The sequence below is a fragment of the Podarcis muralis genome, chromosome 7, assembly GCF_964188315.1.
Source record: "Podarcis muralis chromosome 7, rPodMur119.hap1.1, whole genome shotgun sequence".
In the NCBI taxonomy this organism is placed as follows: domain Eukaryota; kingdom Metazoa; phylum Chordata; class Lepidosauria; order Squamata; family Lacertidae; genus Podarcis; species Podarcis muralis.
The window spans coordinates 63,794,822-63,807,185 of record NC_135661.1 but is presented as its reverse complement, the minus strand read 5'-3'; positions in this window follow the sequence as shown (position 1 = coordinate 63,807,185).

Sequence of the window (12,364 nt, the reverse complement as noted above, 5' to 3'; positions counted from 1 at the left end):
TACTGGTCAACGTCTTGAAACGGGCTTGTATCTTACGAAGTCATACTCAGACCTTGTCCCATTTATTTCTCGGTGGATCTGCTCCTATCACCCAAGTCCACCAATTTCAGCGAGTCTACTCTCAGCGTATGATTTGGTCAGGAACAACCCGATGCGGGTTTTTGTAGTTGTTGGTATTAAAGGGCCCTGTTGTTGCTGCCTTATTTATCTCACGCGAGTGAAGGAAACCGGAGTCTCTCCCCCGCCCAGAGAAAAGGAAGAAACGAAACGAGCTGCTCCCAATCCTTTGCCTGTGTTTCTTTCGCGCACCCCACGCACAGCAGTACCTGGCAGTAAAGTCCCCACTGAACTTATGGGGCGCAGCCCGCTTGAGCTGCGCCCCATAAGTTCAGTGGAGACCCATTGAAATCAATGGATGCGGCTAACGTAGGTCCATTTCAATAAGTCTACTCAAGAGTAGAGCTTAGGATGAGACAACCCTCTGAGGTGCAGTTCCGCATAAACACGGACAGAGAGTTATGTGCCAGCTACCCCGGATTCCTCTCCCCCCCCCTTAAAAACCTTACCATTTCTTAACACTTCCACCACCGATTAGGGAAGAAAGACCATCCTAAATGGGGGAGACACAACATGGCGGCGAACCCACCCGGAGGTTCCCTCCACCCGCCGCACCCAGAGCCTCCCCTCGGCCACCCAACACATTCCCGACTGCCGCGGGAGCCGCAGTCCTTTTCGCCTCACCGCTAAAGCGCAGCCCGCTCCGCTCCTCTCTTCGCCTCCCGCCGCTGCCGCTCTCGCCTTCCGCTGAAGCAAACTCGCACACAAAATGGCGGCCACATTCTCCCCGCTTACGTACGAGCGAGGGGGGGGGAGCCACGCACAACAGGGCCTCGTCCTCTCTCGCTGGGGCTAGCCAATGAGAGAGCGAAGTCTGAGAACAGATAGCCAATAGGAATTGCGTCCGCCTGTTGCTAGGCTTGGGAGGGAACTCGGAGTGGTTGAAAGGGAAAAGGAAAGGAGGAGGATGGCGCAGGCGGAGGAGTTGTTTTTGCTGCTGTTGTTTGATTTGAACCTCTCGAGAGAGGGGCATGTCGGGAAAATGAAGAGATGCGGGAGCAGCTAAGGATGTGATGTGGGGCGGAGGGACTGTAGCAGCTTCTGAGAGGGAGGTGTCCTGCTTCTCTTGCTCGGTCTTTGCACGTATCTTATTTTTACCCATCAACAGTTCAGAGGGTAGTTGTGCATTAGGTCAGAATCACACAACATACATTTAGAGTACATTTGTCAACCCTTCCAAAAAAGCCTGGGAACTGTGCTTGGCCCGTCAGAGTTTCAATCCGCAGCACCGGCCTCAACAAACTGATTCTATGAATTATGGGGGAGAATGCGTGTATGATGCTTTTGGGTGGTCTTTGGCGAAGGGGTTGGGCAGTTTTTAAAGTAAGAGTTGTTACACACTCTTGTTCTGGGGAGTTCTTGCAGTGGGGAGGGGGAACTTTGTCGCAACAGAAAAAATAAAAGAACTTCCTTGCTTTTCTTCAACTGGTTCCTGCCTCCATCCATTTTTTTCTGACCGATCATGGACTCAAGCCCCTTGAGTAATTGGGCTGTAAAATTTCGTGTAACAAATATCAAAGTTGAAATAAGGAGAATATGTCCAAAGGATCAAGTTTCACCATGTTTCAAGTTAAAGAGTGTTGTAAGAAAAACTGCTCCTCTTTCCTGATTTCCATGAGCCCATATAGAGTCCTTCTAAAGTTCCCTATCGTAGGAGAAAGTAACAGAGGCCAACCAGAGTATATTGAGAAGCAAAACAGCTAGTAAGCTTGATCTTTATTAAAGGAACTGTTGCAAAAGGGTCCCCACTCACCACACGCAGGAGGGAGGAGAACCCTGAATAATGGTGCGCAAGCAAGACTCTTGAAATTGCCCACCCTGTAGCCCAAGACCCATCCACCCCCCCAAAAAACATCACTGTCTGCCAGCATACCTGATAATGGTCACTGACTGCATTACCTGGGCAGTCTGGCCATCCTTTTGTGATGGTTAATACTTTGGCTCCTGAATCCAGGTCACAGGCTCACCCTATTCATACACAAATACGCCCTTAAGACAGGATTTGCAAGCAAAAAGACAATGGGAAGGCTTTCCCTATTGGCCTCCCTTACTGCAGAGGAATATTTGAGGTCACTGGAAGAGTCAAAATGGCTACAGGATTGCTCTCCTGCACTATTGCAGACACATGGCTTGTATACTTATGTATGTGTTTACCTTGTACATTTATGAACATTTAATTTATATATATAAGACCTTAGAATTCCTATAACACATGTTTTCATTTTTAATTGTATTGTTTTAACTTTTTGTGTTTAGCACCCTAGGCACCTTTGAGAGGAAGGGTGGAATAGAACAGAATAGAATAGAAATGCAAGATAGTGAAGATCTTGGTGAAGGGATTAAGATATGCAAAGCTGCAGCAGTGGGGCTCAGGGTTTGATTGGAAGGATTTCTCTAGCTTACTTTCCAGATAATTTAGCCCCTATTCTATTCATTAAAAATGGAATGTTTCCCCCCTACAAACATTTTACTTAAAATTTATCTGTTTACTTAAAAATAATAGAATTGCCCAATTCTGTGACTCAGGGTGGCTCACAATAAATATAAGAAACTGTCAAACTCTTTCTTAAGAATTTAACTCTTTTAACTATTTAATTCTTTGTTAAGACAATGGCCCAGCCAAATTAGTTAAGTATGGTAACTGCATGTCTAAAGACCTGGTCAAGTACATATGTTTTGTCATTGATACAAGCTAGTGATGCTTCAAGGAGCATCCAGCTCAGTATTGCAGACACTGACTGGCAGCCACGCTCCAGGGTTTCAGGCAGTCCTACCTAAATATCTTGGGGGCTTTGAACTTAGGACCTTCCACGTGTAAAGCAGATGCTCTACCATTAAGCTATGGCTCTACTTTTTGTTTATTTCTCTCCACAGGTTATATGGGTGCCAAAAGCCCAACTCCAGTATTCAAAAACATGTGGATATGTACTCATTAGTGGCTTTAAATGCAGAAAGGTTATTCCTGCCTCCTGTGCATTTCAAGTCATATTTGCATGTTGCTGTACACACCAGAGAAGGGATGGGGATGTCTTAATCTGGCACACATTTATGTTTTCCCATGCCTGCAGCCCCACTCCTTGCCCGCCGAACTCCTATTCTATGAAGCTGTCATCTGCACATGTGCAACCGCTGTCTCGAATGTACACACCTCACCTTAACTGCAAAATGAATGCAGCTTGTGCTTTCAGACTGAATGGAATCTGGTTTGAGAGACAACACATCAAACAGTAGTATTACTCAAGAAACAACAGGACAAATATGGACTGTGGCTAAAGTCATGCATACATTGCTTCAAAGACCAGTAGTGGGAGTGCACTGTAGCCATTAATGGTAATGTTTACATAGCCTTAGTCAAAGTTTATTTGATGACTGATTCAATGTCTCATTGCCAATCTCACCTTCTTCAGCTCTGAATTCCTGGTGTCTAGCCATCTGGCCTATCTATGTACATCCATGGAGCATGAAGAAGGTTGTCTACATGCTCTTTTCCTTCCCAAGGCTGCATGTGCCAGACAGAGGTCCTCCTTTGGAAAGTCACACCCTACAGCAGCTAACCAATCTGCGCAATGCAGATTCATTACTTCGGGAAACATTCACGTCCATCGTGAGCAAGAGACAGGCCTAAGCCACCTCAAAGCAGTACAGACTGGCCTCTGGATTATTGGTAGAATTCCATTTTTTAAATGGCACCGACTTGAGCTTCTAAGGGCTGTCAGAGATGTAATTACTTGCCATTCTAAATATCACTTTAAAAACTACAATAGCAAAAAAAAGTTATCCAATTCCAAACCTACTGAAGGATGAAGCAGGAAAATAATGGGTCAGTGGCTCTGCAAAAAGGTTGATAGAAATGAAGTAACAACTCCTGTCTCATCATGGGGAAATTATAGGCTGCCTCACTTGCACTTCTCTTATTTTCTGCTGAGTGCAAACAATTCCCTTGCCATCAACAGCAACAGCAAAAGCGATGTGCCCTGTGGTCAGGGAGAACTCCATAAAGCACAATGTCTGCCGACGGCCAAGGAAACTTTCGCTGCTGTTAAGAAGAGTGAAGATAATACAGGTTACACTGCCAAAAAGCTCAGTGGTAGTTCCACCATCTTTCAAATACTAATTTAGCAAAAATGCTCTTGCTTATATTGGCTTATAATTTGAAAGATGTTGGGATGAAATCTCCACTCAGCCATGAAGCTCATTGGGTGACCTTGGGCCAGTTGCTGTTTCTTAGCCAAGCTACCTCGCAGGGGTGTTATGAGGATAAAACAGAGGAAGAGAACCAGGTACATCACCTTAAAAAAGACATAGCATCAATAAATGTATATGTTTGGTGTTCAATAATTACCTGGAGTCTAGCAAGCAGCTGTAAATGGGTAGGGCTGCTAAATTCAGAGGTTCTTCTAGGACAATTAGGCTCCAGTCCTGTACCCACTTTTCTGTGTTTAAGCTGGAATCAGGCTATGTACATATTAGTGACTCAAAACCCAGTGACATTCCCCCCACATGCCGCATTTCAAGTCACTTTTTAATGTTGCTGGTCATACCAAAGAGGGGGCAGGGGTGTCTTGACCTGATTTGTTTCCCTGCACCAAACTCCAGTTCACTGAACCTGTCGCGCACCCTTCAGATTAACTGCGGCTTCTGTTTCCTAAGTGATGGAGGCTGTGAAGGGAAAGTGAGCCAAACAGGAGTATCTCTCAAGAAGCTACAGACCACCTGTGGATTGTGGCTAATGTTGTGTGTATTTTGTTCCAAACACCAACAGTGGGACCACACTGGAGCCAGACTAACTAGTAATGTGTACACATCCACCAGTGGGAGGTTCTCCTAAATAGGAAGAGACAAGACTGTCCTGTTAATTAATGGGGATTACCAGCAGGCAGCTGTGGCATTTCTAGGTGATTCATAACAGCAGGATTATGTGAGTTAGGTCACTTCTGATTGATGGGTTAAGAAGCACACCAGGAAGAGATAGACTTCCGGTCGGTGCCAGCGCTTAATGGCGGTCCTACCTCCGAGCTCCGGAGAAGGACTGCTCCGCAAGTTCGGGTCTTACCCGCTACGGCGAGTGGGGGACCCCTAAAATCTCAGGCGCGGAAGCCTGAGAGCAAGGAGACTCGGTGGGCACCTTTGCGCCCCCCGGTACTGTGAAAGAGCCTTTTTAAAGGCTCCGGAGCGGCATCGGGAGTGAGCGCGGTGCTGAGAGTCGCTACCCAGCCTGCGGAGTGAAGCCGCGTCGCCATTAGCGGAGAGCGCCGATTCCTTCCTGAAAAGAAAATCTGGACTGGATTCCCATGAGTAAGAAGGGAAAAAAATCAGGAACCTTTAAAAATAGAAAATTTGGCTGAAAACGGGAGGGCAAAAAATAAGGAAGTCTGCCCCCCCCCGGACTGCAGGAATTTAAAGCAACGAAAGACCTCGCTGCAGTTATTAGAAACTTAGTTGCGAACTGTCAAACCTGAGCTGTCAAAAGTATCTCTCCCCTCCAGATTGGCAGGAGAAGGGGGAAAAAAGACAGTCTTGTGAAGATACTTTTAATTTAAAGGGAAACAAAGTTTTTCACTGCTCTGATCCCCGGGACGACCTGCCAGGACTTAACACCGGGAAAACTGTTCTTTAAAATAACTCTGAAGTGGATATAGACTATACCTTAAATGGTGAAAAAATTTTAAGACATTTAAGACTTGAATGGGACTTTGTTACTGACATTGGACTAACCAAATTTAAACTGGAGAAAAAGTTTTACAACTTTAATGGCGGATTTGAGATTTTCTACATCCGGCTTTCTGTCTCTTTGTTGTTTCTAACTTGGAAACTTTTAACTGCTCCCTCTTGAGGGCTAAGAGGGAAAAATTGCAAAGTAACTGACTAATAGTGGGATTTTCCATTGCAAGTTTTTCCTGTGAGAACGGCCTTGGGATATGAGTGGCACAGCAGAGGAGATAAGAACCAGATCTAAAGCTAAACTAACACAAAAGAAAAGAGGTTCAATCTCTGGCAACACAGTGCCTGCACCGGACAGTGTGACAGCAGCATCAATGGAATCTATGACACAGGCACTGCTTAAAATAAATCAATCCCTTGAGGCCTTAACAAAGCAATCTACAGAAAATTCAAAGAAATTGACAGAACTTACAGCAAGATTGGATCTGAACACCACATCAGTGGCAACAAATACAGAATCTATAAATAGACTGATTCAGGAATCTTCAGAAACAAGGAAAATTGCAGAGAGTGCAAAATCTGTTGCAGGTGAGACGCAGGAAAGACTTGTGCCGATTGAGAAAAAGGTGAATGAGCATGAAGCGGCCCTCTCCTTACTGGAATTACAACGGAAAGAACGAAATCTGAAATTTAGACAGGTTCCAGAGAAAGAAGAGGACAATCTGGCGGAATTTCTCACAGAGGCAATTCTGGAAAATTGGCAAGGAGATCTGGAGGAAGATGAAGTGGGGATAACAACTGCTTTCAGACTTGGTAGAAAGCAAAGCAAGAAGTCAAGGGATTGTCTGATCACCTTTAGAACCAAAGAGGAAAGAGACAAGATACTGAACCTTCACTATCAAAAAGCTTTGGTGATTGGAAACATTCAAGTCCAAATCTTTAAGGACATCCCTAAATACATCTTGGAAGTGAGGACTTTTTATAGAGATCCTGCCAATTTGCTGAGGAAGAACTTCATACCCTTCAGGTGGGAATTCCCACAGGGGTTGTCCTTTAACTACAAAGGGAAGAAAGTAAGAATAAGAACAGTACAGGAGAAAGAGTACTTTTTGGAGAGAAACCTAGAGGACCTACAGAAAGGTACGGTGGACCCGGCAAGAGAAGGACAAGGATTAACATCAGAAGGAGGAGGGCTAACGGACATTGCAAATCTATCATTTGGACTACCACAACTGCCAACTGAAGAGGAAGAAAAACTTGGAGCAGTCGGAGGATCAAACATCTAACAAACAAAATGTCTCTGCAACTTCTAAGCTGGAACTGCAACGGTTTGAACCATCCCAGAAAAAAACGACAGGTTTTCCACATTTTGAAAAGGGAACAACTGGATCTGATATGTCTACAGGAAACTCATATAACTAGAGCACACAGGAAATTGTTGGTGAACAAAAGATTGGGACAAGAATTTATATCTTCCGATAAAGTAAAAAAGAGAGGAGTAGTGATTTATGCAAAGGAAAAATTGGACCCAAAATTAAAATTTAAGGATGAAGAAGGAAGATACCTGGCAATTGAAGTACAGATCCAGGGGGAAAAATATTTGATAATTGGAGTATATGCACCAAATGATGGGAAGGCAGAATTTTTTAAGAAGTTGCATGAGACCTTACTAGATTATCTCGACTGCAAAATAATAATGATGGGGGACATGAATGGAGTGGTTTCTACAAATATGGACAAGGCACAAAGACAGACAATATCTAAAGAAGGAAGATTACCAAAGACTTTCTTCGAGATGACGGAAAATATGGACTTGATTGACATCTGGAGAACAAAGAATCCTCTCGAGAGAGAGGGAACTTTTTTCTCGGAATCTAAAATGACATGGACGAGAATCGACCAAATCTGGGTATCTAGTGTGATGGCTACAAAGATTAAAAAAGTAGAAATCTGCCCAAAAACCTGCTCCGACCATAATGCCGTAAAGATGGAAATGAAAATGACAACAACTGGATCCTTTAGATGGAGAATGAATGACTCCCTATTTAGAGATGAACAATTCTGTATAAAGGCCCTAAAGACATTGAAAGATTACTTTGAGATAAATTTGAGAACAGATGTGGAAAAAAGAACAATTTGGGACGCGAGTAAAGCCGTGATGAGAGGCTTCCTGATACAACAGAATTCAATCAAGAGGAAAAAGCAAAATGAAAGGAAAGAAAGAATTTTAGAAAAAATGAAGGAAGGAGAAAAGAAACTGAGGTCAAAACCAAAGTCTCAAGAAATTTTGAGAGAGATAAAATATTATCAGACGCAATATATGGAACTGACAAATCAAGAGATAGAATGGAAAATTAAACAAATGAGACAAAGGACTTTTGAGTCTGCAGACAAGTGTGGGAAGCTCCTTGCATGGCAACTGAAAAAGAGGCAAAAATTGAATACAGTTACTTGTTTGGAGATAGAGGGAAAGAATGTTCATAAGCCAAATGAGATAAGTAACTGTTTTCAAAGTTTTTTTAGGAAATTATACACACAAGGGCCAGTAAACGAACAAGAAATAGAAGAATTTCTTAAAAATTATGGACTACCGAAAATTCCAGAACAGGGCAAGTTGATTTTGAATGAGAAAATAACAGAACAGGAAATAGAGGAGGCCATTCAAAAGGCACAATTGGGAAAGTCTCCAGGACCAGATGGACTGACGGCTAGATATTATAAAGCTTTGAGAGAAGGTTTAGTGCAACCACTGAAAGAAGTTTGCAATGAAATATTGGAGGGGAAAAAGGCACCTGAAACGTGGAAAGAGGCCTTTATCTCACTTATACCAAAGACCGAGACTGAAAAGAACCAGGTTAAGAACTACCGCCCGATATCATTATTAAATGTGGATTACAAAATTTTTGCAGACATTTTAGCAAAAAGACTGAAGAAAGTATTGACAGGTGAGATTCATAAAGATCAATCTGGCTTTCTCCCGGGAAGACACATGTCTGACAATGTGAGGAACATAATAGACATTGTGGAACTGTTGGAGATGAACATTAACAGAAAAGCGGTTTTGATTTTTGTGGACGCGGAGAAAGCCTTTGACAATATTAGTTGGAGTTTTATGAAAAAGAATCTCCAAGGGATGGGGGTAGGCCAAGGTTTTGAAAATGGTATAGGTGCAATTTATTCTGAGCAGAAGGCAAAGCTAATTGTGAATAATGTGGTAACGGAAGAGATAGCTATAGAGAAAGGAACACGACAGGGATGCCCTATTTCTCCCCTACTTTTTATACTGGTTCTAGAGGTTTTGCTAAACATGATTAGAAAGGACCAGTTGGTTAAAGGAATTCAGGTCGGAGTGAGAGAGTATAAATTAAGGGCATTTGCAGATGACCTAGTTTTGACTTTGCAACAGCCAATCACTAGCACAAAAAGAGTTTTAGAACTGATCGAGATATTTGGTCAAGTTGCAGGATTTAAGTTGAACAAACAAAAAACTAAAGTCTTGGAAAAAAACTTAACAAATGAAGAAAAAGAGACATTCCAGAATGAAACAGGTTTGGAGATAGCAAAAAAAGTGAAGTACCTGGGGGTGAATTTGACATCGAAAAATGTGAATCTTTTTAAAGACAATTATGATAAATGTTGGACAGAAGTTAAGAAAGATTTAGACATATGGTCAAGGCTGAAACTTTCCTTGTTAGGCAGAATTGCTGTTATCAAAATGAATGTATTGCCTAGAATGTTATTTCTGTTTCAGACATTACAAATAATAGACAAGATGGACTGTTTCAAGAGGTGGCAGAAAGACATATCGAAATTTGTTTGGCAGGGCAAAAAGCCAAGAATAAAACTTAAGACATTAACAGATGCGAAAGATAGAGGGGGTTTTGCCCTGCCGGACTTAAGACTTTACTACGAATCAGCAGCGTTTTGCTGGTTGAAAGATTGGCTGCTCCTCGAGAATACAGACATTTTGGATTTGGAAGGATTTGATAACAGATTTGGTTGGCATGCATATATATGGTATGACAAGGTAAAATTGCATAAAGGTTTTAAGAACCATATCGTGAGGAAAGCTCTGTATAATGTTTGGATTAAGTATAAAGACCTGTTTGAAAGTAGAACCCCCAGGTGGTTGTCACCAATGGAAGCAAAAGAGGTGAAAAAATTGAATATGGGTTCTAATTGGCCTAAATATTGTGAAATTATAGAACAAGATGGCGAAAATGTAAAATTGCAGAGTTTTGAGAAACTGAAGTTTAAGGTGAGAGATTGGTTACATTATCGACAGATAAATGAAGTATTTAAGCAGGACAGAAAGAAAGGCTTCCAAGTGGAAAAGTCAAAATTAGAAACAGAACTGTTAGAACCCAATACTAAAAATTTGTCAAGAATGTACAATTTGCTGTTGAAATGGAATACTCAAGATGAAATGGTGAAATCTAATATGATTAAATGGGCACAGGATATTGGGCATGACATTGAACTTGCTGACTGGGAGCAGTTATGGACCACTGGTGTTAAATTTACGGCATGCAATGCCTTAAAAGAAAACATTATGAAAATGATCTACAGGTGGTACATGACTCCTGCTAAGTTAGCAAAGATCTATCATTTGCCCAACAACAAGTGTTGGAAGTGCAGTGAAACGGAGGGAACCTTCTATCACCTTTGGTGGACCTGCCCGAAGATTAAGGCTTTCTGGGAAATGATCTATAATGAAATAAAAAAAGTTCTGAAGAGAACGTTTGTTAAAAAACCAGAGGCCTTTCTCTTGGGTATGGTGGGCCAAATGGTGCCAAAGAAGGATAGGACATTTTTTATGTATGCCACTACAGCAGCAAGAATTCTTTTAGCAAAGTATTGGAAGACGCAAGATTTACCCACGTTGGAAGAATGGCAGACGAAGGTGATCGACTATATGGGACTGGCAGAGATGACTGGCAGAATTCGAGACCGGGGGAAAGAGGCGGTGGATGAAGATTGGAACAAATTCAAAGTTTATCTTAAAAACTGTTGTAATTTGGAAAATTAGGGGCTCAGAGTTATAAGAGATAAAGAACTACAGTTGTATTAATAACTAACTGAAGTTAAATACATGAAATATATTTAAGTTATGATCAGAGGGTTGCTGAAAAATCTTGAAACAAGAATGCAGAAAAGGGGTGGTATGGGGAAGTCGTGTTTTTGTTTATTTATGTTTATGTTTTTGTTTTGTCCTCTTTTTATTTATGGAAAACTAATAAAAATTTACTATAAAAAAAAAAAAGAAGCACACCAGGAAGAACAAAGACTTGTGTGATGTCCAATAGTGCTGACCGCTGACCAGCTTTCTACATCTATCTCTGGGTTCCTTTAACAGGTAAATGCCTGTAAAATGTTGAGGGTCTATGAGCCTACCTCAAGTCATTGGAGGTCCTGCTCAGTGTGCCCCCTCTTGCTGGGATTTTGGGGGTGGCAACAAGAGAGGAATTTCTCAGTGGTGGTGCCACACCTGTGGAATGCTCTTCCTAAAGAAACTTGCCTGATCCCCACTTTACATGCCCAGGGCCCTAAGTGAAGACTTTTCCTTCTAGTATTAAAAGCTAGAACAGGTCAGGTCAAACCTTCTTTGCAAAAATTCAAAACAGACTCAATGGTACACAGTAAATCACATTTACAAATACAAATACTGAAAATACTGTATACAAGAACATATTAAGTAAAAGCCTGAATCAGGATTTGTATTTTTTTTAAGCAATGCAACAGTTTTTTTGTTATTTATACTTGTTTTTTCTCGGCCAGTGACTAAATATTGTTTACTGTGGCTGCTATATCATCTGCACTTTAGACAGATATGTTTTGTTTTTAAATGTTAAGTTAGCAATAAGCTCCTGTGTAGTTGACACATAAATTCAATAATCATAATCATAATATAGACTTGTTATTCTTTATGAAGTCACTTATGTACACATAGTCTCAGTCACCCATATCTATACATCTGTCAAATTCTGCTGTGCTTTGTTAAATCTCATTGATGCAATTTCTAGACTTTTGGACTTTGTTAAGGTTCTTGGTGACTCAGTAAAAACAAGTTTACTTCCTTTATTTGTTTCCTTGTGGTGATTTAAAAGGAACTCTTGTCATTGTTTACCATCTAATTGTAGGAAAGTTTCTCATGGGGGATGAAGATTAAAACAGTGTCAAGGCTGATAGTCTAGTAAAAAAACCTGAAATAACTGGAAATCTTGGTATTTCAATGGGCCTCTTTGGGCCTTGGGGAAGTGCTTGTGATATGTTATTGATATGCAAAGCATGTCTGTCATCCCAGAAATGAAACCTGGGCAGAAGTGTAAAGCAGAGGAGGTAGTGGGTGACAAGTAATAAAAGAAAAAGCAACTAAAACAACAGGGAACATGTAGAAAAAGCAGAAATAAAAACTAGAAATGAAAGTGGCCCATATTATTATTATTTTGTTATAAAAAGCTTGGGTTGTATCCAGCTAAGCCCTACTCAGAGTAGAACATTCTTTTCGGTGAATACCAAATTTGTTGGGGGGGGGGGAGGTTTAGAATTCTAACAGGGCAATTCTACACATGTCTACTTAAAAGTA